General features: G+C 41.2%; 1 long non-coding RNA gene across 3 annotated transcripts in view; it reads right to left on the reverse strand.

Annotated features, from left to right (window-relative positions):
- LOC141918862 (uncharacterized) overlaps positions 1-26,921 on the reverse strand; it is a 53,630-nt gene that overhangs the window by 24,845 nt on the left and 1,864 nt on the right. The gene's annotated exons all lie outside the window — the stretch shown is intronic.

Raw genomic sequence — 26,921 nt, forward strand, 5'->3', positions numbered from 1 at the left:
TCTTCAGTTCACTTATTATAGCTATGACAAACATGTTAAACTTGTCCAGTTAAGTTCTACCCAAAAACTTCTAAGTAATTTGCACTTGATGGGAGTTATTTCACTAACACTGAAATAGTAACTTCAGTGAGGGTGACAGCAGGACAAACTCTTCTGAAGAAGTCACTGGAGTTGCAGTTGGTCACATCAGGCTTAGTGCAGCCCCTAATGTTTACTGGAACTTGCAAAGCTTCAGTAGCTCTGGGCAACAGGATGGCTCAGGGTCTTGGGTTGCTATCTATTTATAAAGTGACAGTTGCCATGGTATCTGAGCACCAGTGGAAAGGCAGCCTGTTCCTGCAGGCCTACAAACAGCATCCAGCCTAGCTGAGCTCTTAAAAGTACTATCATGCCAGGGCTGTTCAACAGCATGATACGCATTAGACCCAAAATAAAATGAGTTAATTTGAACTTGGGTTCTCTGGAAGCTGTGAGTTTGAACTTCCCACAGTTGCCAAAAACCAAGAATCCCAGTTCCTTGTTTGCTGGGCAAGTCCTGTTGCAAAAAAAAAAAAAGACAGATGTTACCTGGGCTGCCAACCATTTTTAAGAACGAAAAGGACCATGGCCACTCTTTTGGGATGATCCATTGACAGCAGCATACATCCAGGTGCATGATATAAACACAGTCACAGCACTGGATCCCTTTGGAGTTGTAGGAACAGCAACACTTACCGAAGAAACTCTGAAAAGACTCAGGCATGACCTGGAAAGCAGAGTACTCAGACCTGCCAAGCCAGCTGCAGCCTAGGCATGGACAGATAACGAGAGAACTTTATGACAAAAACTCAGGTGCCTACTGACTTGGATGGATCTATGTACAAACTGGACATACATGAGTCCACCACACAGGGGGGCTATACACAGGAGGGTGAACAGCTGGAGAGCAGCTTGTCAGAAAAGGTGCTGGAGGTCCTGGTGGTGGAGTTGACCATAAGCCAGCAATGTGCCCTTGTGGAAAAAAAGCCAATGTTACCCTGGGTTGCACTAGGAAGGGCATTGCTGACAGGTCAAGGGATGTGATCCTTACCCTCTGCTCAGCACTGGTGATGCACATGCAGATGCTGGGTCCAGGTCTAGGCCACCATGAACATCCTGGAATAAGTCCAATTACAGGCCATAAATGTGATGGGATTGGAGCACCTTTCACAGAAAGAGGCTGGGAGAGCTGGAACTGTTCCACCTGGAGAACAGAAGGCTCAGGGGGGTCTTATAACTGTGTATAAATACCCAATTGGAAAGAATAAAGAGGATGGAGTTAGACTCTTCTCAGAAATATCTAGCGAAAGGAGAAAAGGCAGTGGCCACAAACCAAAATAAAAGACATTCCATGTAACCACAAGAAAAAAAAAAGATTTTAGTGTGAGGGTGATCAAACACCGGAACAGGTTGATCAGAGATGATATGTAGTCTCCATCCTTGGAGATATTCAAAACCAATCAGACATAGCCCTGAGCAACCTGCTGTAACTGACTCTCCTAGAAGTGCCCACCAGCCTCAGTGACTGTGGTTCTCTTATCCTCATGTATTGCACGCTTTCATTTAGTTTCTAGGTGCCTAAACTCTGTCCTGACTGCCAACCTGCAAAACAAGGACAATACTTACTTATTTTATAAAAATTGAAGGGAAAGGACAAAAATGTTAGTTAATATCATATTTATGCCAATCTGTGAGTGAAATCTTACTATGGAACAAAATTAATATTATGGTTGAACATTTGCAAAAGTTAATGAAATTACCTGATCAGCATACAAAACAAAGTGTAGCACACAGAGTTATACTATGTCACATGATCAGAGAGACACTGTAACTTGGCTATACTTTCTATAAGGAAAGTTCACAACAGAAAAAGTTGAACAGTACATGAAGCAAATTCTCACTTTTCAATACTACAAGCAAAAGAACCTCTTTTAAATCTGAGGACCATGGAAATAATCCCAGCAGTGGTGAAGAACTTCTAGGGAAGGAGAAATGGCTGGGTTTCAGCTAAATTTAGCTAACGCATTTCAATTAACCCACCTAAAGAGCATATTTTCCTTATTGAAAGTGCAAGTTGTTAGCACATTTTATTTCATTTTCACTGGGTACAGGCTAATCTTTAGAGAAAGCGTAACAAGTCCAGCACCCGTATCACTTCTCTTTTCATAAACCTTAGATATCTTGTGTAACACCTCTGAGATGAGCATCTACAAGGGTTTTTTCTCTGTTGAGGAAGTACTACAGTATGATGCATGTCCAATATTCAGCACTTCCAGACTTGCCAGTATTTTACTTTAGAGCTTGTTTATACATGCACCTTCCTCCAAGCACCACCCAATCTGTCATAAACAATGGAAATAAGAGTAAACTCTACCTGTTTTCATCTACACAGTTTGCCAGCTCAATTTAAATGATTCTGCAGGAGGGAAACCTTAAACAATCAGTGAAAACAGGAGTATCTGAGTTCTGCTCAGCTTCGAATTTGCTCCCAGAGTTTCTCAAGAAACTGTGCTTCTAAGCCCAACTCCCTGGTGGCTGAAGAAGGTGAAATGAGCCATTTGAAAGATTTGTCAGTATTTATGAATGGAACACTTACAGAAACACTATAAATAATGTAACTGGAGCAGTAAAAATCCTGGTTAGCCATGCAGCTGCCTGTATGTCTGAGGATTATTACCACTGGTAAGTAGTGGCATAGGTACCCCATTTTTAAAAGTAGTTTTTGCCTCATTAGGTTGCTTCTCTGGAAATTAGAAATTTGCTTTAACAACATTGTTTTGACTTGCTGGGGGAAGAGTCTCTCAACCACAAGGTTCCCTGCTGCTGGACTCAGCCAAAAAACTGTTCAATAACTCCAGCAGATGTTTCTGATTTTTAGGTGACACAACTCCCTTTCTCCCACCACTCTCTTTTTCAAAAGCAGACACCAATATAACTGAATTCTAGCATCGTCCACAGCTACCACTAAAGCAAAATCCAATGTTAGCCAGTCAGTGCTGATAAAACGTCAGCGTACGAAGTCAGTGTGAGAGCAAAATTGGGTCTCAGTACATTTACTCTGGTGAGCACTGTTAGTGTAGCCAAGAAAACTTACCTTGTGAGAAAGATTGTAAGATTAGGCCATGTATTCCCATGATTAATAGTTTGCAGTTTTAAAAATGTTGACCTTGATTATCAGTATTAGAAGGTGGCCTTATTTATTTAGGCATTGTCTATTGTTCAGCACATGGTCACTCATTCAACAACTTTCTCACAAAAGAGAATGGGCCCTGTTAGATTCTCAGCACAATATTGCTTCATTTCTTTTATTTCCGGATGGTTTTTCATGCTCTGGCCTTCGGCGTTCTGCAGTATTGGGAATATATTTTATAAACACTACTAGATCTCTGTGCTGTACTTAAGCAAGCCTTGGCACTGAAGCATTCAGACACTTTCAGCATCTTCGTACTGTTGTGAACCTAAAATCTTAAACTAAATATCTGTTCTATGCTTTTTCTAGTGAGAAGGAGAAATGATGAAAGACAGATCTCTTTGTTTCCTTTTTCTTGGAGTATGGAGCTTAACAGACATTCTTAAAGCAAGATGTAGTGGCCAAGGAAACACAGGTGTCAACATATTCATATAAAAAATATATTGTGTACTTGCTATCCATAAACAAGGAAGCAGCGTCTGTATGTTTCAAGAAGGGCAAAATGAAAGACTGATTCCTGACTCAGTATGCATTCTGCTGTTATTTAATTAAAACTTAACAATGGTATGGGCTCAGTAGCACATCCTCATTCACCAATTGTACTACTTGGATACAGTGTTCATTTTATAATATCCCGTCAGAGGTAAGAATTGTTAGGGTTTTTTGGATTCTCTTTCATACTCATTTTCAAACCTATGATTACCAAACTAAGTAAGGTCCGTGAATGTGTCAGAAAATATACTAACCCACAGAGGAGTACTTCTGGTGGTTGAAACTGTCGGAGTAGTAACCTCAGTCTCATAAAATGACTGTGTTGTATTTTTTGGAGACTTCTGCCGAGCAACTTGTATTCCGATGGTGCTCAATCTCATTAATACTCAAGGTATTGTGCAAATCAGTGTTCTTTGCTGTAGTTACACCAGGTTACGTTTCCAATCATAAAGCTTAAAAAGGAAAAAGAAATGTACACATCTATAAAAACTTCCTTTTCCTGCGCAATGGCAGGTGTATCAGAAAAACCTAAATGACATAGTGGATCAAAAACTAGTGTTTTACACATATTCAATTCTCCCCTTCATTTGCAATGCTTATGAAAACATGGGAAAAATGCTAAGAAATTACTGAGATTAGAGAAAAATAGCACAGATCACATTCTGGTTATATTTGGAGGTGTAGTTATATTTGGAAGCTGAAAAATGTTTTGTAAAAACATCTTCAAGCTTTGAAAAACATGCAGCACAACATCTTATAATTTCTTTTACAAGAGTGTAAATCCAAATTTTGAAGAAAATGAAATTACAGTTTCTGGACAAAATGTAAACCTGTTACAGGCAAACCACTTACACCAGCTGTGAAGCATTACAGTTATTTACATTAAAGAACTACTTCCAAGTTATTGTGGGAAAACAGCAGCAGCCTTATTCTATCAGCACACTACAGAATCACAGAATGACAGAATCATCTAGGTTGGAAAAGACCTTAAAGATCATCTAGTCCAAACATCAACGCAACATTAACAGTTCCCAACTACACCATATCCCTCAGCGCTATGTTGACCCGACTCTTAAACACCTCCAGGGATGGCGACTCCACCACTGCCCTGAGCAGCCCATTCCAACGCCTAACTACCCGTTCTGTGAACAAATGCTTCCTAATATCTAGCCTAAACCTTCCCTGGTGCAACTTGAGGCCATTCCCTCTTGTCCTATCACTTATTACTTGGTTAAAGAGACTCATCCCCAGTTCTCTGCAACCTCCTTTCAGGGAGTTGTAGAGGGCGATGAGGTCTCCCCTCAGCCTCCTCTTCTCCAGACTAAACAACCCCAGTTCCCTCAGCCGCTCCTCGTACGACATGTGCTCCAGACCCTGCACCAGCTTCGTTGCCCTTCTCTGGACACACTCGAGTAATTCAATGTCCTTTTTGTAGTGAGGGGCCCAAAACTGAACACAGGAATCGAGGTGCGGCCTCACCAGTGCCGAGTACAGGGGTAAGATCACTTCCCTGTCCCTGCTGGCCACGCTATTGCTGATACAAGCCAGGATGCCATTGGCCTTCGTGGCCACCTGGGCACACTGCTGGCTCCTGTTCAGCCGGCTGTCAATCAACACCCCCAGGTCCCTCTCTGACTGGCAGCTCTCCAGACACTCCTCCCCAAGCCTGTAGCACTGCTGGGGGTTGTTGTGGCCCAAGTGCAGCACCCGGCATTTGGCCTTATTGAAACTCCTCCAGCTGGCCTTAGCCCATCACTCCAGCCTGTCCAGGTCTCTCTGCAGAGCCTCCCTATCCTCGAGCAGATCAACACTCCCACCCAACTTGGGTGTATATATACCCTATATATATATATAAGGTATATGTACCTTATACCACTTCAGTGATACACAGAATATGCTGGACCACCAAAACTCTACAGCAGTCTGAAGGCATAACTTCTGTGTGCAACCAAACTGTCATAAGGTGAAGAAACTAGAAATACAAAAGGGTTCATAGTTCAGCTATGAATATGTAACATATAAATCTAGTTTCTGGAGGGCTCAAAAAACTATATGAATACCTGCTATATATTGGAAGCATCTTTGACTTTCTGCTTGCATTTAAAGCATGCCTTGCTTTTTTTCTTCTTTCAAACCATGGTGAAGATTAAAACAGACAGATTTCAGCACTTCTTTTAAACTCCAACTATTTCCAGTATTTGCAGCGCATTACCAAGGAATGTCTGAACTATAGGAAGTTACAGAAATGGTTAAGTGACTGGATTGAAGGACTACCAACGAATCAAATAATTATAACATGCCGGAAAGAATAAATTACATTTAGAATTGATTATTTTGTGCTAATATTAACATATGAAGACTGGCATCAGTTCCTACATCATGTTACGTAAGTGTAGTTCCTAAGATTCTATAGCATCTACACAATTTAAAGAATATTGTGCTTTGATCAAGCTATATAGAGACTGCTTTTTACATCAACCTGATTTATAAAAGAATGAGAAACAAGCATTTCTTCCATACCTTTACCAAGAAATCATGGGAATTTTCCCAAGCAATTTCCCATGTGTTGTCTGACTGTGGTTTGTAAACTAGCTCAAAGAATGTTCTTGCTTGGGGAGTGGATCATGTCTTTCCTGTCACTTCTATGAGCTAGAAATATGGGTCTGAAGTATCATTTTCTTTATTCTTATTCTTAGAGAAATTGCAAGAGAATACTACACAAACAGACGAATGAAAGGATGAACTTATGAACAACTAGACTACCCTTTTGGAGAACAGTAGGCATTGCCAGCAGAAAAAGATTTCTTTGGATGGCGCTAAATTTCATTTTTACTAACAGGTTAAATACAATTTTAACCTCAGAGAAAAATGTTTTTGATGTATTTCTGGTATATATATACTCCACATTCATCAGATATCATTCTTCACTACAGAATTCAGAGCAGACACATTTTTGTTAGGGATTTCAGGGTCTCTTTACTACATGTGATGCACAGAATTTATCTGCATGTATTCTGTAATGTGCAATAAGTCAATCTGCCACAGATTACAGCAACCCCACCACTATGATGTCAGTGGTACAATGACCCCGGTCTTGTTCATGTCAAAGGTGTCACCTCATTTCCTAACAGCTCCTTGTATGTGCTCATTATTCCTGGCTGCAATCTGCGTATCAGGGGAATCTTTTCAAGTGAGTAGCACGTAAAAGGGATGCTAATAAGAGACTGAAGAGTATTTCTCAAAGCACTTGTCCAAAACCAGACCATTTGAGATTTATGGCCCTATGTCATTAATACACATTTTTTTAAGCATTCCTTTGTATTAACAAATGCTGGCAATTTATGGGTGAAACCGTAGATTCAGCTTTGAAAGATTATTTATTTGGAATCAGATTGAAGAGGAATCCAGTTTGGGCAAACTCCTTGCAGAATGGGCTTCACTTCCAAGCTAGCAGCTAGCAGGACTGCAAGATAGGAGAGTATGAACTGCTGAGAGGGAAGCAAGGTAGTGTGCTGCATATGATCATCCCATGACACATTCTCCAAGCAAAATGGAGAATGCTCTCTTGGCAATGAATAGACTTGTTCGAGACATGATAAAGAAAAGCCAATCAAGCTTGAAGGTAGGAACCTTTATAATCACATCCTGGATTTCAACCATATTTCCCAGTGAGAATAAAACAAAAAGCAGATCATGCTTCCAAGGAGGATCACTGTGGGGAGATCATCAGTGGACTAGTAGAGAAGCTGTCTTGGTAAGAAGTTGACTAGCTGCATGTATGGCACACTGGAGTTTATATTAGCAGCTTAGGGCAAACTTCTGTCCCTAATGGTTGTACTTGGATAAGTTCTTAGACAAGTTACACCAGAAAGACATGGAGCATAACTCAGTTCCAGCTGATGTAAAGGGAAACAAAATTTATTTCTACTGAAGAAACGTAAGTACACTTAGGTGTACTAAGCACAAAAGCAAAGCACAATTGTATTTATTTTTGAAAAATAATAGCATTAAGATATTTTGTAAACTTAGTACAGCAAGACATCTCACATTCTAAACTTTAACTTCTGAATTGATCTGAAAAACTACACAGACATTTCCTAAACTTGTATTTAAATATTTGTTGAATAACACAATTTGACTTCCATTACAGACAATCATACAACCCTGTTGACTCCCTTAATGACTTTTCTTAATAGGTATCTATCCCTACTGAAGCTTCTTCCAATTTAGAAGGAGAAAATGACCTCATCCAGCAGTATTAAAAACTGGGGTCTGAATGTTATATGGAGAGTTACATGGTGTCCCAGAGGGGGAAAAGGATTCTGGGGCAGGCGTTAGCAGGGCTTATTGACAGGGCTTTAAACTAGATATGCAGGGGGAGGGGGTGATGACTGGGCCTGTTAGGAATAAGCTCACGGGAAGCATGCCAAAGCTTGAAGGATGGTGGACTGGTGAGGGCTCTCCCTCTGCCACTTCATTTGACAGAAAGGATAGATATTTAGAAACTGTGAAAGCACCTGAGAAGGGTCTGGTAGGAAACAGGGCCCACACTCACAAAAAGGTGTTGGATTAATTAGCTCATCTCAAGTGCATCTATACCAATGCACACAGTATAAGCAACAAACAGGGGGAGCTTGAAGCCATGATGACATAGTGGCTATAACAGAAACATGGTGGGATGCCTCACACGACTGAAGTGCTGCAATCGATGGCTACAAGCTCTTCAGGAGGGATAGACAGGGAAGGAGAGGTGGTGGAGTGGCCCTGTATGTAAGAGAATGCTATGAGAGCTCAGAAATCAAGTATAGTGATAATGGGGTTGAGAGTGTTTGGATTAGCTTAAGGGCCAATAAAGCAGATCTTGCTGTGGAAGTCTGCTATAGACCTCCCAACCAAAGCAGTGAGGTGGATGAAGCCTTCTATAAACAGTTGGGAGAAATCTTGCGGTCACCTGCTCTGGTTCTTGTGGGGGACTTTAACCTCCCGGGTATCTCCTGGGATCACAGCACAGCAGAGAGGGAACAATCCAGGAGGTTTCTGGAATGTGTGGAGGATAACTTCCTCACACAGCTGGTAAGTGAACTGACCAGGGAAGGTGACCTCCTGGACCTGCTTCTTGTGAACAGGGAAGAGCTTGTGGGGGAAGTAAATGTTGGAGGCCATCTAGGGTGCAGTGATCATGAGATGATTGAATTTTCAATCCTTGGAGAAACAAAGAAAGGGGTTAGTAAAACTGCTTAGACTTCTGGAGGGCAAACTTTGACCTGTTCAAAAGACTGATCAACAAAATCCCTTGGGAGGCTGCCTTGAAGGACATGGGAGTCCAGGAAGGCTGGACATATTTCAAGAGAGAAGTCTTAAAGGCACAGGAGCAGGCTGTTCCCACATGTCAAAAAACAAGCAGGCGGGGAAGGAGACCAGCCTGGCTAAACAGGGACCTTTGGCTGGATCTCAAGAACAAAAGAGAATCTATTGCCTTTGGAAGAGGAGCCAGGTCTCTCATGAAGACTATAAAGATGTAGTGAAGCTATGCAGGGAGAACATTAGGAGAGCCAAAGCACAACTAGAACTCAACTTGGCTACAGCTGTTAAGGATAATAAAAAATGTTTCTATAAATTCGTTAACAGCAAAAGGAGGATTAGGGAAAATCTCCCTCCTTTATTGGATGCAGAGGGAAACATGGTAACTAAGGATGAAGGAAAGGCTGAGGTGCTCAACGCCTACTTTGCCTCAGTCTGTAGCAGTGGAACTGGCTGTGCCCTGGACACCCAGCCTCATGAGCTGGGAGATGGGGAGGGGAAGCAGATTGAGGTCAGCACAGTTGAAGAGGAGGTGGTCAGAGACCTGCTACAACACTTGGATGCACACAAGTCTGTGGGACCAGATGGGTTACACCCGAGGGTGCTGAAAGAGTTGGCAGATGTGCTTGCCAAGCCGCTTTCCATGATTTACCACAAATCATGGCTAACTGGGGAGGTCCCATCAGACTGGAGGGTGACAAATGTGACACCCACCTACAAGAGAGGCAGAAAGGAGGATCCAGGAAACTATAGACCTGTCAGTCTGACCTCAGTGCCAGGGAAGGTCATGGAGCAGGTCATCTCGAGTGCCATTAAAAGTCATATAATGGACAACCAGGGGATCAGGCCTAGTCAACATGGCTTTATGAAAGGCAGGTCCTGCCTGACAAACCTGATCTCCTTCTATGACAAGATGACCCAACTATTGGACGAGGGAAAAGCTGTGGATATTGTCTACCTGGATTTTCAAAAAGCATTCAACACAGTTCCCCATAGGATTCTCACAGAAAAACTGGCTGCCCATGGCCTGGATGAGCGAACGGGCTGCTGGGTCAAGCACTGGCTGGATGGACGGTCCCAGAGAGTGGTGGTCAATGGAGATAAATCCAGCTGGCGGCCGGTCACAAGTGGTGTTCCTCAGGGCTCGGTGTTGGGACCATTTCTGTTCAACATCTTTACTGATGATCTTGGTAAGGACATAGAGTGTATCATCAGTAAGTTCGCAGATGACACCAAGTTAAGCAGGAGTGTTGATCTGCAGGAGGATAGGGAGGCTCTACAGAGAGACTTGGATAGGTTGGATCGGTGGGCCAATGTTAACATGGTGAGCTTCAACAAGGCCAAGTGCCAGGTCCTGCCCTTGGGCCACAACCACCCCATCGCTACAGGCTTGGGGAGGTGTGGCTGGAGAGCTGTCTGGAAGAGAAGGATCTGGGGGTTCTAACTGACAAACAGCTGAACATGAGCCGGCAATGTGCCCAGGTGGCCAAGAAAGCCAACGGCATCCTGGCTTGTATTAGAAATAGTGTGACCAGCAGAAGTAGGGAGGTGATAGTCCCCCTGTACTCTGCCCTGGTGAGGCCACACCTGGAGTATTGTGTCCAGTTTTGGGCACCTCAATATGAGAGAGATATCGAGGTGCTGGAGCGAGTGCAGAGGAGGGCAATGAAGCTGGTGGAGGGCCTGGAGAACAGATCCTGTGAGGAACAATTGAAGGAGTTGGGACTGTTTAGCTTGAGGAAGAGAAGGCTGAGGGGAGACCTCACCACTCTCTACAGCTATGTGAAAGGACATTGTAGAGAGGTTGGTGCTGGTCTCTTCTCACAGGTGATTAGTGACAGAACAAGAGGCAATGGCTTTAAACTCCAACAGGGGAGGTTTAGACTGAACATTAGAAAAATTTTTTCACAGAAAGAGTGGTCAGACAGTGGAATAGGCTGCCCAGGGAGGTGGTGGAGTCACCATCCCTGGATGTGTTTAAGGGTCATTTAGATGAGATGCTGGGGGAATATGGTGTAGGGGAGAACTTTGTAGAGTAGGGCCAATGGTTGGACTCGATGATCCCAAGGGTCTTTTCCAACCTAAATGATTCTGTGATTCTATATTCAAGTAAGTTTTTAAAAAGCTGAATCAGATGAGTTAATTCTCTAATCATACACCTGCCTCGTTTAGGCTACAAGCTGGAAATCTGTAAATGTGGCAAGTATTACACACTGCAAGCAATCCTACTGAAAACACAAGGACTGCCCTACGTATGCAGCAGTTCTACATGGGCTCAAGTCTGTCGTGGTTTAATTCCAGTCATCAACTAAGCACCACGCGGCTGCTCGCTCACTCCTCTGCCCCTCCTACTCCCCCCGGCTGGGATGGGGAAGATAATAGAAAAAAAGTAAAACTCATGGGTTGAGATAAAAAATAAGAATAGTTTAATAATTGAAATAAAATATAATAATATAGTAATAATAACTGTAATGTAAAGGAAGATAACAAAAAGAGAGAGAGAAATAAAACCCAGGAAAAGACAAGTGATGCACAACGCAATTGCTCACCACCCACTGACTGATGCCCAGCCAGTCCCGGAGCAGAGATCAACACCTCCCAGCCAACTCCCCCCAGTTTATGTACTGAGCATGACTTCCTATGGTATGGAATAGCCCTTTGGCTAGTTCGAGTCACCTGTCCTGGCCACGGTCCCTCCCAGCTTCCTGTGCATCTGCTCGCTGGCAGAGCGTGGGAAACTGAAATATCCTTAACATAGGATAAACTCAGCTCAGCAACACCTAAAATATCAGCGTGTTACCAACATTATTCTCACACTGAATCCAAACCACAGCACTGTACCAGCTACTGGTAAGAAAATTAACTCTGTCCCAACTGAAACCAGGACAAAGCCTGAAAGTAAGACTGCTTCCACTTGTAAATGTGGGTGCTTGGTGTAGTCTAGGATAACAGAATTCAAACTGCAACAGAAATATCTGGAAATGAGAATTTCAAATATATTTTAAATGTAACCTGTTGACTTTAGATGACAGTTTTGTTTCTCAGGGCATGGGTAGGTCCAAGATTTTAATATGCAGTACCTGTTTTATTATGTCTAAGACTGTTACAAATTGGAAGTAGAATTTTCTTTTTTTTTGTGGAAGCTTATTTTTCAACCTTGACAAAGTTTGTCAGCTTCAAATTCACACTTACAAAATTTCCAGCAAAAATTACTGCACTTTCTAATGCAGTGGTCAGAAAAACAACATAGCATATCTTCTTGCTAGATCAGGCCTCCAATTATCTTCACAAGAGGAATAGAAGACAACGTCTTCTTTCTCTCAGTTCAGTGGGACTTCTGAGACACAGCACTTCTGAAAATCAGACTGCTATTCAAATAACAAACATAGAATTCTGAAGCTTTATTTCAGAGAATGATGTCCTCTTTAACAAAAGGCAGTAACCAAAATGTATTTTCTAATGCTGAATCACATTAGGCCTAGCTGTATGTAGACACATGATACTGGCTATTGGCTCTGCCTTAGTTTTATGACTGCAGGTCAACCTAACCTAATTTGTTGGGGCAAATGTTTGTAAAATGAAAGAATTGGGAATGGAGTCATTACAAGCAAATAATTCATTAAAAATAACTTTTTTAGCTCAAAGAATATTTGGAAGCAGATGAGGGATACTTCATGCATGTTTTTTGTTCTTTATTTTAGAAGATGAAAAACTATTTTCAGAACAAACAGTCTAATGAAAAAACTAAAAAATCCTTGCACCAAGCATAACATTGGTTAGGGTTAGGATTTATTTTCATCTATTTTGACTTGCCAATACATAAGCATTTAAAAAAAAAAAATTCAGAAACGTCAGGTTTTTGTGGGTCTCTTGGATTTTTTTTTTTTGAGGAGAATATATTCTACAGTGTAGTTGAAGCTTTGAAAAACTAAAAAAAAAAAGCTTGCTCATATTCACCTAGCTTTAGAGCACCAGCAAATTAAGCAACATTGAAAATGTGTAGAACATTACAAGAAGGTAGATCTTAAGGAAATTTGTTACTCTAGGATTTCACCTGAAACACAAGGAGATTTAAACCTTTTCCTCTTCATTAGATCTGTGCACATTGTTCTTCAGATAGATCTGCAGCTGAGTGGGCCACCAGTAAAAATCACTGCTGGAGCTGCTATGACAGACAAACCAGCCTCTTGGAAAGATTTTATTAATTTTGTGCTCTTGGCTGAGTAAGAGGCATTGCAAGTCTTAAAGCAGAGTAGTCATTAAGATTACACTTGAGACATGATTAATTATCCCCTCTCTGTCACCTCTGCTTGTCTGTCACCTTTCACTCTGACCTGCTTCTATTCTTCTTTCCCCAGCACTCTGTGGACCAGATTCTCATTGGTGACATCAGTGTTGCTGAGATCAGAAATTGGCTCCTTGCTTCTGTTTTTCCCTTGCCTTCCCTCTAATTTGCCTTTCCCTGTGCTCCTCTTCAAAGACTCTTCACTGCAGCTCCCAGCGCTTTGCAGGTATCCTTGACTACAGCTCACATTTCCCAATCTGCGGCCAGCTGGAGTAACTCCCTGGTATGATATAATTCAGATCAAAGGCAGGTGGCCAATCAGCAAACGAGCAACTTGTTGGCACAAAACAGAAGTGACTCAGCCACTATTTGGTCCCCTCTTTAGTATTAAATTTGGCCAAAAAGTAGTTGTGGGTGATGGATCTTGAAGACAGTGGATTGAGAGTCATGGTGAGCTGTACCAATTAAAAACAAAAAATGGCTCTTCTGGAACTGGATGTAGTCACAGACTTACCCAATCATCAATCCAGCTGCAAGGCAAAACCAGCACAGCCCGGTACTGCAGTGGATTTGTAACATGCTTTATGGAGATGGCACCAAAATAACTTTGTGATGCAAAAATCTATGATTGGATGGATAGCAGAATTTCTATGGGATTGGAAAGAAAACTGCAAAGTATCTTAATGAACCTTTAAAGATGTTAATTGCATAATACTGTAACTGTAGCATGAGGTTCATACTCCATTTATATATAACCCATCTGGAGCAGGTTCTAGGCACAAAGCCGCTATGTGCACAGTGATCTGAACATGTTTACAAAGCCCTGCTTGTATTTGAAATCAAAGTACATCCTCCTACAAACATTTCCACCCCACAAAGTTACTCAGCAAGTTGTTACAAGGATAAGTCACTATTTAATTTCACTATCTATTCTTGGAAGGCTTGTTTTTTAAACAATTTTTACTACCATGAAAAGGTAATTAATGCAATTTATTGAACTGCAAGGGGAAGTTTACCATGTCAACAAAGATTCAACATTTCTACCAGTTAGATCATTGGATAAAGAGTTGACCTACGTGTGCTGTCCATTTCTTTGCCATTAGTTTATTCTTTCTTTCAGGGAAATTGCATGCTGCCTTTGTGCTTCCAAAGTAAGGATTGTCTATCTCACAAGAATTTGGGTGCTTGGCCAACTTACATTTGCAAGAATATTATTCTCCACAGTATACTTGCAGACATAAGGAAACAGTGGGGGAGAAAATTCACCACCATGGCATGCTGAGCTAGAAATTCTACCATCATGTGTCAACATGGCTCCATATGCCAGGAGTACATAATATGAAGGCCAGTGTTAGGGATCTGAACAGGAATGTTGGTACAGTTTACTAACTCAGTTTATCATCCAATGCAAATTAGTGCTGCTTTCTTTAACCCAAGGTACAAAATAAATGAAAGCAGTGTTTCTCAGGAAAAGAAAAATGTGGTAGCTATGTGCAGTATAGTTCCAGAACACTTTGGCAGCAGTTCACTTGCTGTTATTTAAGTTAAAAATGAAAGCACTTCCAAAGAGGGGCAAATCAAGATCCCACACGTGTACTTTCAAAAACAAAGTAGGAAAGATTCCACCCATGACATTTCAAGTCCCATCTGCACTAACATCTTTGCCAATTCTTAAAATCAGTGCTTTGTTCTTCCAGAGAGTCTCTGTCAAAGACTGGTCAGTAGACACAAAACCCAATATAGCTGCAGACCTCCATTTGTGACTGTTTAATCTGTGGGTCATAACCCCTTGCAGGGCTTGTAGTAATTATCATAGTCCTTTTCGTAACAAATTTTCTACTCAACAGTGCCTGCTAATAGCTAGAATGTTTCTTGGCTAAAATTACACAACAGTGTTGTGCTGGGTTTGTGTGGTGGGGTTTTTGGTAACGGAGGAGAGGGCTACAGCAGTGGCCCCACGTGAGAAGCTTCTCAAAGCTCCCCCCACTCCAAGTCGAACCTGCCTCTGGCCAAGGCTGAGCCAATCGCATTGACATAGCGCTGAGGGATATGACTGTAGTTGGGAACTGTCAGTGTTAGGTTAATGGTTGGACTAGATGATCTTCAAGGTCTTTTCCAGCCTTGATGATTCTGTGATTCTGTAATCAGTGATGGTGGCTGCAACTCTGCAGTAACATATTTAAGAACAGGAACCTGGTAAGAGGAGGGGAGTTGGGAGGAGGAGTATGAGAGAGACAGCTATGGGAACACCGAGGTCAGTGGAAGAAAGGAGGAGGAAAAGGGGAGTGCACCGGAGGAGAGACTCCCCCTGTATCCTGTGGTGAGAGGGGAGGGGAGGGCAGGGCTGCCCCCCTGTTACCATGGAGGTCCACAGTGAAGCAGAGATCTGCCTGCAGCCTGTGGAGGACCCCATGCTGGAGCACACAGCTGTGCCCAAACCCACAACTCTATGGGAAAAAGAAACACCGGCTGTTGTAGTTTGTCTCTGGGAGGACTGCAACATGCAGGGGTGACCCACATCGGAGCAGCTCAGGAACAGCTGCAGCCCACAGGAAGGACTCACACCAGAGAAAATCCGTGGAAGACTGTCTCCTGTGAGAGGGACATCAAGCTGGAGCAGGGGACAACGTGAGGAGTCCTCCCCATGAGGAGAAAGAAACAGCAGACTGACCATAACCTCCACTCCCTGTCCCCTGCACTGCTGAGGGGGAGGAGGTAGAGAGATGGGAACAAAACTGAGCCAGTGAAGAAGGGAGGAGGTGGCAGGAAAGGTGTTTTTAAGATGTGCTAATGCTTCTCACGGTCCCACTGTGTCTGTTAAGTCGTGGTGGTGTTAGTGTTTAAATTAAAGTGGTGTTCTTTTTTTCTTCCTGTGTGTGTCTTTTGCCCATAACTGCAATGGGTGAATCACCCCTCTCTGTCCTTATCTCAATTCCTGAGCCTTTTGCTTAATTTTCTCCTTCCTAGTCCCGAGCAGGGAAGGGGTGAGTGGATGGCTGCGTGTTGCTCAGTTGCCCTCTGGGCTCAAACCACAGCAAACATAAAAGAAACAATCCACCTACATGTTGAATAACGCTGCCTGGAAAATGGCACTTTTGATAATGACTGAAATTTGAGTTCTCTGAAGGCTGACTTCCTTACTCAGTTTAGCAGTAACCTCTCCACAATCTCAACAGTGTTAAGGCACTTGTTCCTTAAATTAGTTACCATTGCTTTAACTGAACAGAAAATAACAAAGTGTACATAAGCTAAGGTAGCATGTTAAGAGGGTTGTTTACAATCTCTATGCACTCTACTTAATTCCTAAGATCATCCTCTAACCAACCACAATTGTAACTGCTTCTGTACGAAGCCGCTTATGCAGAATGTTCCAAAAACACCTATCAGATGAAACAGTGCATAGAAATTAGTTTTGAAGTTACATACCAGCTACCAGCAAAAGCTGTAGCAGCCATGAGGAGGCAAAAGAACTGGCTTAGTCAAATGTGCTTCCCACTAGCTGCCAGGAACCTCCATTTCACATTCCTTGGCCCAAATTTCTTCCTGTTGGTTAGTTTTAACTCTGCTTGTTTCTCATTTCCCTTATGGCCTCTCTCATTCTTACCTCCTCCAGTGCTTCCTCTGATCCTGTCTTTCCTCTGCTCCTCCCTCAAATAAACAAAAGTCCATTTTTCTTCCAAACAGACCACGCATACCAGCTAGGAACACAGAAGTAAGCTAACAGGTTTCATGTACATCTGCACATTTGAAGGCAGATCTATCAAAAAAAAAGGAAAATGAGAACACAGGAATTAGGTACAGGAAAGAGAATGGGTACTTAGAAGGAACATTATTTGCTATTGGGATCCTTCAGAATAGCCAAAATCTTGCTTGTTTAGGGGGTGACAGGACAGGGAGTCATGAATAGCTGTGGATCTATTAATGATGCTGATAATGGAGTCTCATCTCTAGATTTGGCAGAGTAATACAGTACCACACCCTGTGAACATTATTCTCTATGGGTGCTGACTACATAGCAGTGACACCCACTGTCTCCAGTGTATTTGTGTTCCTCAATATTCCATGAGGTTTTGGTAACAACTTTACTGTCAAATTGCCCATGGGCTGAAATTAGATCTCACTGTTATCGTCCTTACTCACGCATATGGTCCAATCCCTTTCTTCCAAAATTCTTCATGTGGTGACAAACACAGGTTTACATGCCTGCTGTGCGGGCCAACTTGCCAGGCAACATGAACAGCTGTCCAACCAGCCAAGCACTTTTCAAGTGGGCAATTTCTATTTAACTTTTGGAATGGTTTCAGAATCTAACATGCTGCTGGTACATCTTTGGCTAACCTTCCAGTTTGGATCTGTCTTGTGCCACACCTTTGCATGCAGGGACTGTTTGGGAAAGTCCTTAGTGTAGTGGCTTCAGAAGCAGTCATGGTTGTGCCTTCTCTATTTGGATTACTCTGAATTTAACTCTTTGCTAGGTCCTAAAATGTGGCCTGTCAAGAGTCTTGCAAGTGAAAAGGACTATATTTTGGCCCAGGCAAAGTAGATACAACTCAGAACAGCAGACTACCTGCTTTGTCGGGACTAAGACAGCAATATACCAGTTGCTTCAGCAGCCTATACAACCTGAAGAGTCAGTTGTACTTCCTACTTGTGTAACCTTTGGCTTCCGAGGAAAATGTTGAGGGATGCGAGGCAGCAGCAGAAACAAACATGAGCAACAAAAGTAACAAGTAATTTTCTTCTCCCAGCTGTCCCACACAATGACAGAAGTTTAGTCCTTTCTCAGCAGCCTAATAGGCAGGACAGTAGTTGGCTGTAGTGGGAGAGATGTGAGAAGAAATGCTGCAAGAGGGAATAGAGGCATACCTCTAATCATTACTTCAAATCAATTTTTCCTGTTACAAGAACCTTTATCACTCCCTCCCAAACAAGAGAAATCCTAATTTATTAACAACAATGTATCACTCTTTTCTAAGTACGAACAAAACAGCTCCGTTTGTTTTGTGTGGTGCAGGATAATGAATGCTTTGCAAGAGATTTCTAGAGATTTCCATGTCTTTCAAACCTGTTTCAGGCCTTACACAACTGCATCTGCAATTATACTGTTGCTAGCTTGCTTTAATTTGTCATTACATCCCTTACAAGTAGGGCTATATTAGTATATTTTTTGTAATTGATTGTAGTTGTTTCCTTGTTCTTGGGGCTCTCTTACACAACAGTCCAGTACTGGTTTCCAGTTATCTTTTAAATGGGACCTTATTTGCTTACTGTGGGGATGGTCATCTTCTATCTCAGACTGCTTGCATCTACCCACTCACAAATTTTTCTTCCTTGCTAATTATTCTCAATGCATCCAGTCTTAGCGGAGGTTGAGAGGTTCACAAGCAAAAGGCAGGTTCTCTGTGTTTTTTGAAAGACTTCCGAGCAAGTTTAATACAATCATGCATCTGTGCTGCTTACCAGTCTGCATATCACATGTAATAACATACAGCATTAAATACTGGAAACACACATGAACTGAAACTTCAGCATATACTTATACCCAAGCATAATTTTTCATAAAAATCTTAAGTGGCTTCCACAAGCACCCAGACTGCAAGCTTCCTCTGCTTCACTTGTTCATAGCAGAGTGCAGTGAGAAGGCAAATGGCAGTCAGGGGCAAAAGGTTCACAGTCATAGTCCTTAATGTTATCATAAGCATGTATCAGAATGGATGAAGGCAATACTGAGGCAGGGGATTGTACCCCTGACATCCCTAGAAAAATCCATTTGTCCTGATAAATAGGAAGTAAACAAAAAAGGGCCAATAAATAATACAGAAACCAATTAACAAAATTATGGGCATTACTGACAAAATAATGACCTATCTACCCAGTTTCATCCTCCAAGATATTAACATCAGGCTCTTTGTAACTAAGGAGTGTAAGTTTACTTAGCTCATCAGCTTCCCTGGAGTGGAATCACTCTGATTTTGAAAGCTTCTAACCATGGATGACCCATTTAAATGTATCCCTCTATTTACTGAAATTAGCAAGTGCACTGGAGTTAAACCCCCTGCTAGACAAACACCCCTCCAAGTACAAACCCAGTCACCTGATGGTCTTATTTTCATTGATACTTTCATACTTTATCCTGAACAAACAAATTCTGAGATTTTAAACTTACCTGTGTTCTCCCAGATACTGGTATGTTAAGATTCTGTGGCATCTTTCTCCTCAGTATCTTACAGTAATACTTTTCAAGCACTTTCTGGTTAAGACTCTTTATGACCCCAACAACTACCTCAGATAACAAACTAAAATTTTCTTTTTTTTCCCCAGATTGCCCTGCCCTGCCCCAGGGAGTGACCGACATCTAAGGTTCTTTGTTATTTTGTTAGTTTGCTTAGCAGGTTATTTTATACATATTTTATAAAGAAAAAAGTCATCATTCAACTAATTTCACAGAAAAGTCCTAGGTATTTTTAGGAAATTAAGGAAGGTTAGTTAACTGCATATGTTTTATGCCATCCAGAGGAATTGAAAGACAGAAAATATTTTCTGTTTCTTGACAGAAGTATTTGAAAACCATTGATATCAGCCTGTTACACAGAACTTAACTCCCCTGAGTATCTTCTTATCAGAAATGGCTTACTTTCACGTTGTTTAAAACCAGTACCCAATTCTGCTCCTTTAGCCACAAAAAGTATATATAAAAAGATTGTTTGCAACCCTATTAACAGTTTTTTCATTAAAATATAGTTCTGACTATTCTGTGTTTTAGGGGGTAAAAAAAAAAAAGCATGAGACTAGATAGATCTATGTTTGAGAAGCAGTTAGAGGTTTTCAGACTGATAAAGGCTTTTAAAAGTCCTAAAAATCAAACAGGTAGACCAGAATACAATGTTTTGAATTTGATAACGCTCTCTCACATATATTATATTCCACCTAAGCATTTAAAAGTGCTTGGAAAGAGATGTAGCACTCTGACTCATAAGCACTGCTGCAAACTGCTGCAGCAGTTAAAGACATTACTAACACACAGACTGCTCTGCCTTCAGCCAGCCAGGACAATGGAGTGTCCCAGCCACCATGATGTAAAGTCTCTTCAGCAGGCTTTATTTTCAGTTCAAAAAAAGAGCAGGGTGACTTTGAAATGGGTTGTAACAGAATCTCTTTTCTCCTTTGGGTCAGGCACCACTACCCTTTAGTGTTCTCTTAGTGGAATAACTTTGCCTTCACGTTTACTAGTTTCACTTTTTTAAGCCTTCTGCATGTACATCCAGTTCCATCCTACACCTTCTCAACTGGGAAGCTGTTTAACTCCAAGGAAATCAGAACCCCAACTGATCCTCAGAACAAGCTGCTCTTCCACATCTTTCCAAGAGCACTGCATCCTGTTCCACATCCCTAGACACTGGCAAAGCCCCATGGCAAAAATCACCACTTTTACGGTTTTGGCTCAGAAGCAGTGCCATGTCCATACCTCAGCTATCACAGGTTACACTGGCACAGCACAGTCAAGCCTCTGCCAGTAGTTTATCTCCACAAATATTTAAGAACCTAGCAGGCCAATTCCAGGAACATGCTTTTTTCTCCTGGCCCTACATCAAGGGTTGGTAACACGGCTGATGTGAGACAGAGAGGAAGCCTACCCATGGGGTAGTGTCCTATTAAAATATATGAATCTATTGGAATTTGTGTCAGAGCTGTAATAAGAGCAGCACTATTTGAGCTTTGTGGAACCTAGAAAAGCTTAGTAATTTCTCATAGGAGGTCTCTAGCAAAGCTGGGAAGAATTGTCTTCACTGCCAAGTCCCACAGTTTCATCTACTGCCAGTTTTTTTCTGCGTTTACACCTAAATTTCTGAAATTATAAACACTAGATGTTCTGAGATATGACAGCAGTATGTAGCTACAGCTGTTCTGAGAACTGTCTTTGCCTGAAGCTAACTGCCCTTAACTATCTCACCTATCTAACTTAACATTTGTTGCACAAGACAAAGTGGACAGTTAAGTATCATTATCACTGTCCCACCCTGAAGCTTTCAAGCACATCATCACGATTTAGGCAAGTACATGACTCAGGTAGATGACAACACCACTTCCCAAGTGTTTTTAAGTTTAACATGTACAGGTCACTGAACAAAATGGTAAAGGGCAAACATCCTCTAATTCTCAGACAGACTGCAGGCAAACTCAGTGCAACAACGAACACAAAACCCATGCAAGCTAAGGTAGCAGAATTTATGTGACAGTAGGAAACGTATAAAGGCTGAACAACTCATTAGGGTTTCTAAAAGCAGCACACAGACCTTAACAGAAATATCCGTGACTTAACTAGCATATGTCAACTTAAAATTATTTAACTGTATTATTAATTCCTTGTATTAATTCCTGTTTATGAATGGATGTCCCTTTCTGGATTCAGCTGTTTTGTTGGATTAAATGTTACCTTCACCCATCACCACACTCGTGAAAAATATGTTGAAAAAAGTCTGGAGCAGCATTACTTCGGCAAAATCTGATGGGTTGGCTCACACCATTTACCTTAACAGCTAAAATTAACCTGATTTATCTGAATTTCTTGTATTAGTGGTGATATGAGTTGCTATGTTGGTAGATCATTGCAAGCAGTGACTATTGTAAACAGCAGTGGCACACAGCTGACATGTACTTCTTCCACTGGCATAGCTGAATCTGGGGGTGTCCTGTACACTGTCCCATGGTGAATGATTCATTTTGGCTTCAAGATCAATTGACTAAAGCTAAACAGAAGCAAACTATTCTTATACCCTAACCAGGGTGTGAACACTAAATTACGAAAAGTCTGCATATTGACAAGGCCAGTATATTCTAGCTGAAATCAAAAATCCACACCTTAAATCACATACCTTCCTTATCAAGCAGCCATATTTCATGTTCATGCATCTGATTTAGTGAGAAACAAGTATAAATATAAAATAAAAAGATCTCCAGAGTCCTACTTACCTTTAACTGTTAACAATGAGATTATAAGTGAGCATGAACAGAACAAGCTTAAGGCTATATCTTGTCATTATTCTACAAGCTGAATGGCAGCAGAGATGGCCCCAGTTTATCCAGGTGTTTGATAGCCTCTGGAAAAGCTTTTGGCCTTTCTGATCAAATTGTATAGCAGCCAGTTGTCACTCACCCGGGGGAATTGTGTTGTAGTACACATGACAAAACTGCCCTTTTGCATGCTGAAAATATATTTTATTAAATACTAAACCAATTGTCTCTTAATTGACCATTCCCCTTCCCATTTTATTCTCTTATTTTCCCTTATCATACCCACTGCATTGATAAAATACATTTTTGAGACATGAAGGCTAATGAGTTATTGAACTTCTCTCAGAAGTTCCACCTTTAGGTAGGACAGAATCTCAACGTGTTCTGCTACTTGATACAAAATAGGCTTTGGTTGGTTGGCTTGGAACATACTGGTAAGTTTCATAGTTTTATTTGATAGCAGCTATTGTATTAGGTGGAAAAAAAAAAGATGCCAGGATTGAGAAATTGCCAATATATTCTACTGCTCGGGGAAAAAAAGGAATTATTGATATAACATGTGCTTTGCTTGTGGATTCACAACTTTGTAGTCTCAAACCCGAGCACACGTGAAACAGGGAAGAGTATCCCAGAATAATACTATGAAAACAGAAAAAAAAAAATCTCTATTTTTTTGTCTTCAGAGAGTGAGAGTCGGTTACATTTTTGTCTGTGGTACTTTATTTTTTCTCCTTGTTGCCAGGACAGAATTACCCCATCTTTTGTGCTATGAAATTAAGTATGAGAGAAAAATGCATATTTAGAAAGGATGCAAATCACGTTAGCAGCAGCTAGAAAATTTAGGCCACGTTCTGTCTTATTTTGATCCCACTGTCTTAAACATGCTCGTATCTGGGCAAAACCAAGTCTGTATTTCAAGAAGCGGGAACAGTACTCCTAAGTGGTTCTCAGACTTTGTATAAATGGTAAGCCATAGCTTATTTAAATGACTATTTCTTAGGTAGTATAATTCCACCTTGTCGTCACTATACATAACACTGGCATAAACAGCATCCACGAAGGAACAAATATACTGGAAGAAAGCGTAATGGAAATGAGAAAAATAGGTAACTATAAAAAGGAAGAAGGTTCAAAGTAAAAAGTTAAATACTTGGGAGCCAAAAGAGGAATGAAAAGTGCACAGAGGAGAAAAGAGCAAACTATGGCAAATTCCACTAATCTGAGGATCCAGGGTTTTGTGATAGTGCCTTTGCGACCATCATGCTTGATATACAGAACAGTCCCAAGATTTCCCTGGTACATAACTCTGACTTATCCAGAATTCAAGTGCAAGTCATGCCTTCCAAAGGCCCCAGAATTCATTCCCTAAATAGATATCCTTTCTAACTCAGCTTCATACTGCAAACTAGAACTGATCCTGTAATATTTGCCATTCTTTGAGTAGCAGCCTGGCTTGAGTTGAGTGTAATAATAAGAAAAGAACATGGTGCTCTATGTTCTTCACTTTGTCTAAACTGAATTACCATAGTCTTCATAATCACACAACAAAATTTCTTTTCCCAGTCTAGTACATTGTCATGGTTTAAACCTACCTGGCAGCCAAACACCATGCAGCCACTTTCTCACCTCCCCCACCCAGGGGATGGGGCGGGGACGGGGGTGGGGGGGAAAAGGCAGGGGAAGAATTGGAGGGGTAAAGGTAGGGAGACTCATAGGTTGAGATAAAAACAGTTTAATAATTGAAATAAAACAAAACAATAATAACAATAATAGAAAGTATAAACGAGTACTGCACAATGCAATTGCTCACCACCAGTAACTGATAACCAGCCCATTCCTGGGTATTGATCCTGAAATACCAAGGTCCTGAAACTGCAAATCCAGAAGCAAGAGAGAGCCAAAACCAAGACAATTCACAACCTTTGCTGCTTGTAGGATCAAAATTCTACAGCAGTAGTTTTCCTTATGTGTTGCCCCACTGCCCTGCAATTGGCGCAATTCTAATATCAGGATACACTAGAATAAGCAAACCACTATAGATTTTACTTCTGTTTCTTGGACTCGGAGGCAAACTCAGGAGACTGTTTAAAGATGGGTAAATTCATGTTTGTAGTAGGAGCACTATTAACCACAAGAAGAACAGCAAAAGGGACTCTCCAAGAGCTACTGGCACTGGTTCAGAATTCTGGGTTTTCCCCACTGAGCTAAAGTTGTTTGACGACTGCCCTCAAGCAGATTAACAGGCCAGGAATAGTCCAAGCTAGGAAACAGATTATTTTACCAAAAACATGCATACAGATAACTGGCTGCCAGAGCCACAACAGGTTAGCACCCAGGAATGAATGCTGAGTAACTGTCCTCTTCAGAGCCCCAGAGAAATCCATTCTGTGCATGGCTCTATTCAGTATTCTTTGTAATTGCTTCAGTGATGAGCTTGTTTATAAAATCTACATCTGACACAAAGCTAGTGGGATTTGGTGAGCACCTTATAAAAGAGAATTAGAACTGAAAATGATGTTGAGAAATTACAGAGAAGCTCAGAAACCATTAAGATAAATTTCAAAAAAAATCAGGTGTAGAGTGATACTCTTGCAAAAGCACAAACACAAAACTGCGACTACCTGGTTAGGAAGCAAAATGGCAGCCTAAAAAAAAGCAAGGAGAGAGAGACCAATACCACAGTGTGCTTTGCCCCTCCCTTAAAATATGGCAATCAAACCAAACTCTGGAATTCTGTGGACTAGAAAATAAATAAGAACACTAACACATTATTGCTGCAAGCCAACCCACCTTTCTCACCCACAGACTTCATTTCAGAATGTATTCAGAAAGGCTCTTTAGACAAAGGAGATAATTATTCCCCTCTACTTAGCCTTGAGAAGATCTCAGCTGAGTATTATCTCTTCAACATCACACTCACAAACACACCTTGAGAGTTTAGAGCAAATGAAGCTACTTTGAAAGAGGCTCTATCTTTTAAACCTACGAACACAGCTGGATGAACATGTATGTCTCTAAAAAAAAAGGCTGAGGGGAAAAGTGCATGAGTACTAAGCACATTCATTCAAGTTGTATTAGAACAAAAATTTTACTATTAAATTAGAAAGCAATTACATCTTCCATAAGAGAAGGAAAAACTCTAACCAGCTCTAATAATTACTTTGCTGCCAGTCATGTCAGGCTGAGATGCACCACTTCAGTGGATTATGGCACACTCAGTATTACATACAGTGGATCAATAGATGGGTAGGTAAAGAATATCCTTCTCTCTAGCATTCAAGTACTTCAGGAAAAGTACTGTTCCCAATATACAATGGATAGGGCATAAGATGACTTTTGTTGGAAAAACAGACACCTTCCAGGGTTTCTTATCTCAATAATTAATTTCACCATCATCGGGTTTGCCTTCACTTATTAATTAAAAAAAAGCACCTGCTTTTTCTATGTTAGCTACCCAAGACACATGAACCATCTTAGTGTAAAAGACAACACGCTTCCACCTTAGTGCAGCAAACTCATGGAGGCCAGTCTTGTTTCCCCACCTGATGATCTCAATGAACACGCCTCACTATAAAGCTGAAATATCTCACCTTCACCTCATTTTCACCTTTGAAGTCTCTGATTAAAGTTCAAACAAGTACGATTTTTTTCTCTTTGCATGCAGGGTGAGCACTATCCACCAAGGTAGCAGACATAAGCAACAATATTATGCATTTCTGTAAGACAAGTCTTAAGTTTGCTCACTTAAGACTTTCCTGGACACATTCAAAAAAGCTTTTTGTTCTTTTATTATTTATATAGAAACCTGACCACGAAGCCATCTTCATATTGTTCTAACTTAATGTTAGAACATTAGGAACATTAGGAATGTTCTAACTTAAACTCATTTTTACTGGCCACCTAACCTAAGCAGCTGGACTTTGCTAGGAACTGGCTGAGGCACTAAAAAAATACTCCTTTCTACCATTTCTGCTGCAGTGACTGCAACCTCTGGCAGAGAGTTGGTAGCAGACAGAGAAATACCACCACAAACTGTTACAGCAGGAGCTTCAAGGTGGTAATTGTTGCTGTAAACATCTGCAACTCCCTGATGGTAGTGACCTGCTTTTGGAGTAAGAGTGTCCCTGCAAGAGTTCCACTGATATACCGGTTTCTAAGCAGTTTTGATTATATTGGTATCATTCCTCACATAAACAAGCTTCAGTTTCACACCACCACATCTAGCTAGTCAAAATGGTACCTCTTCTCACCATGGTACTTTATCTACTTTGAAAATTTTGTGTGCAATTTTACTGTTGTTGACAGCATCCAAAGCATTAACTCAGTTAAGGGCCTTCATTTTTCTTCCCTTTTGCTAAGCTAGACAAATCAATCGGAGGAAATAAATTTATCCTTTAGCATGTGATTATTCACCATGTTTGCATATTCACTATGCATGAAGCTTTGGTCACCCAAGTTTCATATTGTGAGCCCTTATTGATCCTACCAATTTCAGCAAAAATTTTCACATTGGTTGAACATGTCTTCCAACACCTAAATACAGGTTAAAATGAGATTAAATGATACTTCATCAAAACACAAAAAGAAAATGCCTTCAGATTGACAGGACCATTCAACTGGAGT

Source organism: Strix aluco, chromosome Z (assembly GCF_031877795.1).
Source record: "Strix aluco isolate bStrAlu1 chromosome Z, bStrAlu1.hap1, whole genome shotgun sequence".
NCBI lineage: Eukaryota > Metazoa > Chordata > Aves > Strigiformes > Strigidae > Strix > Strix aluco.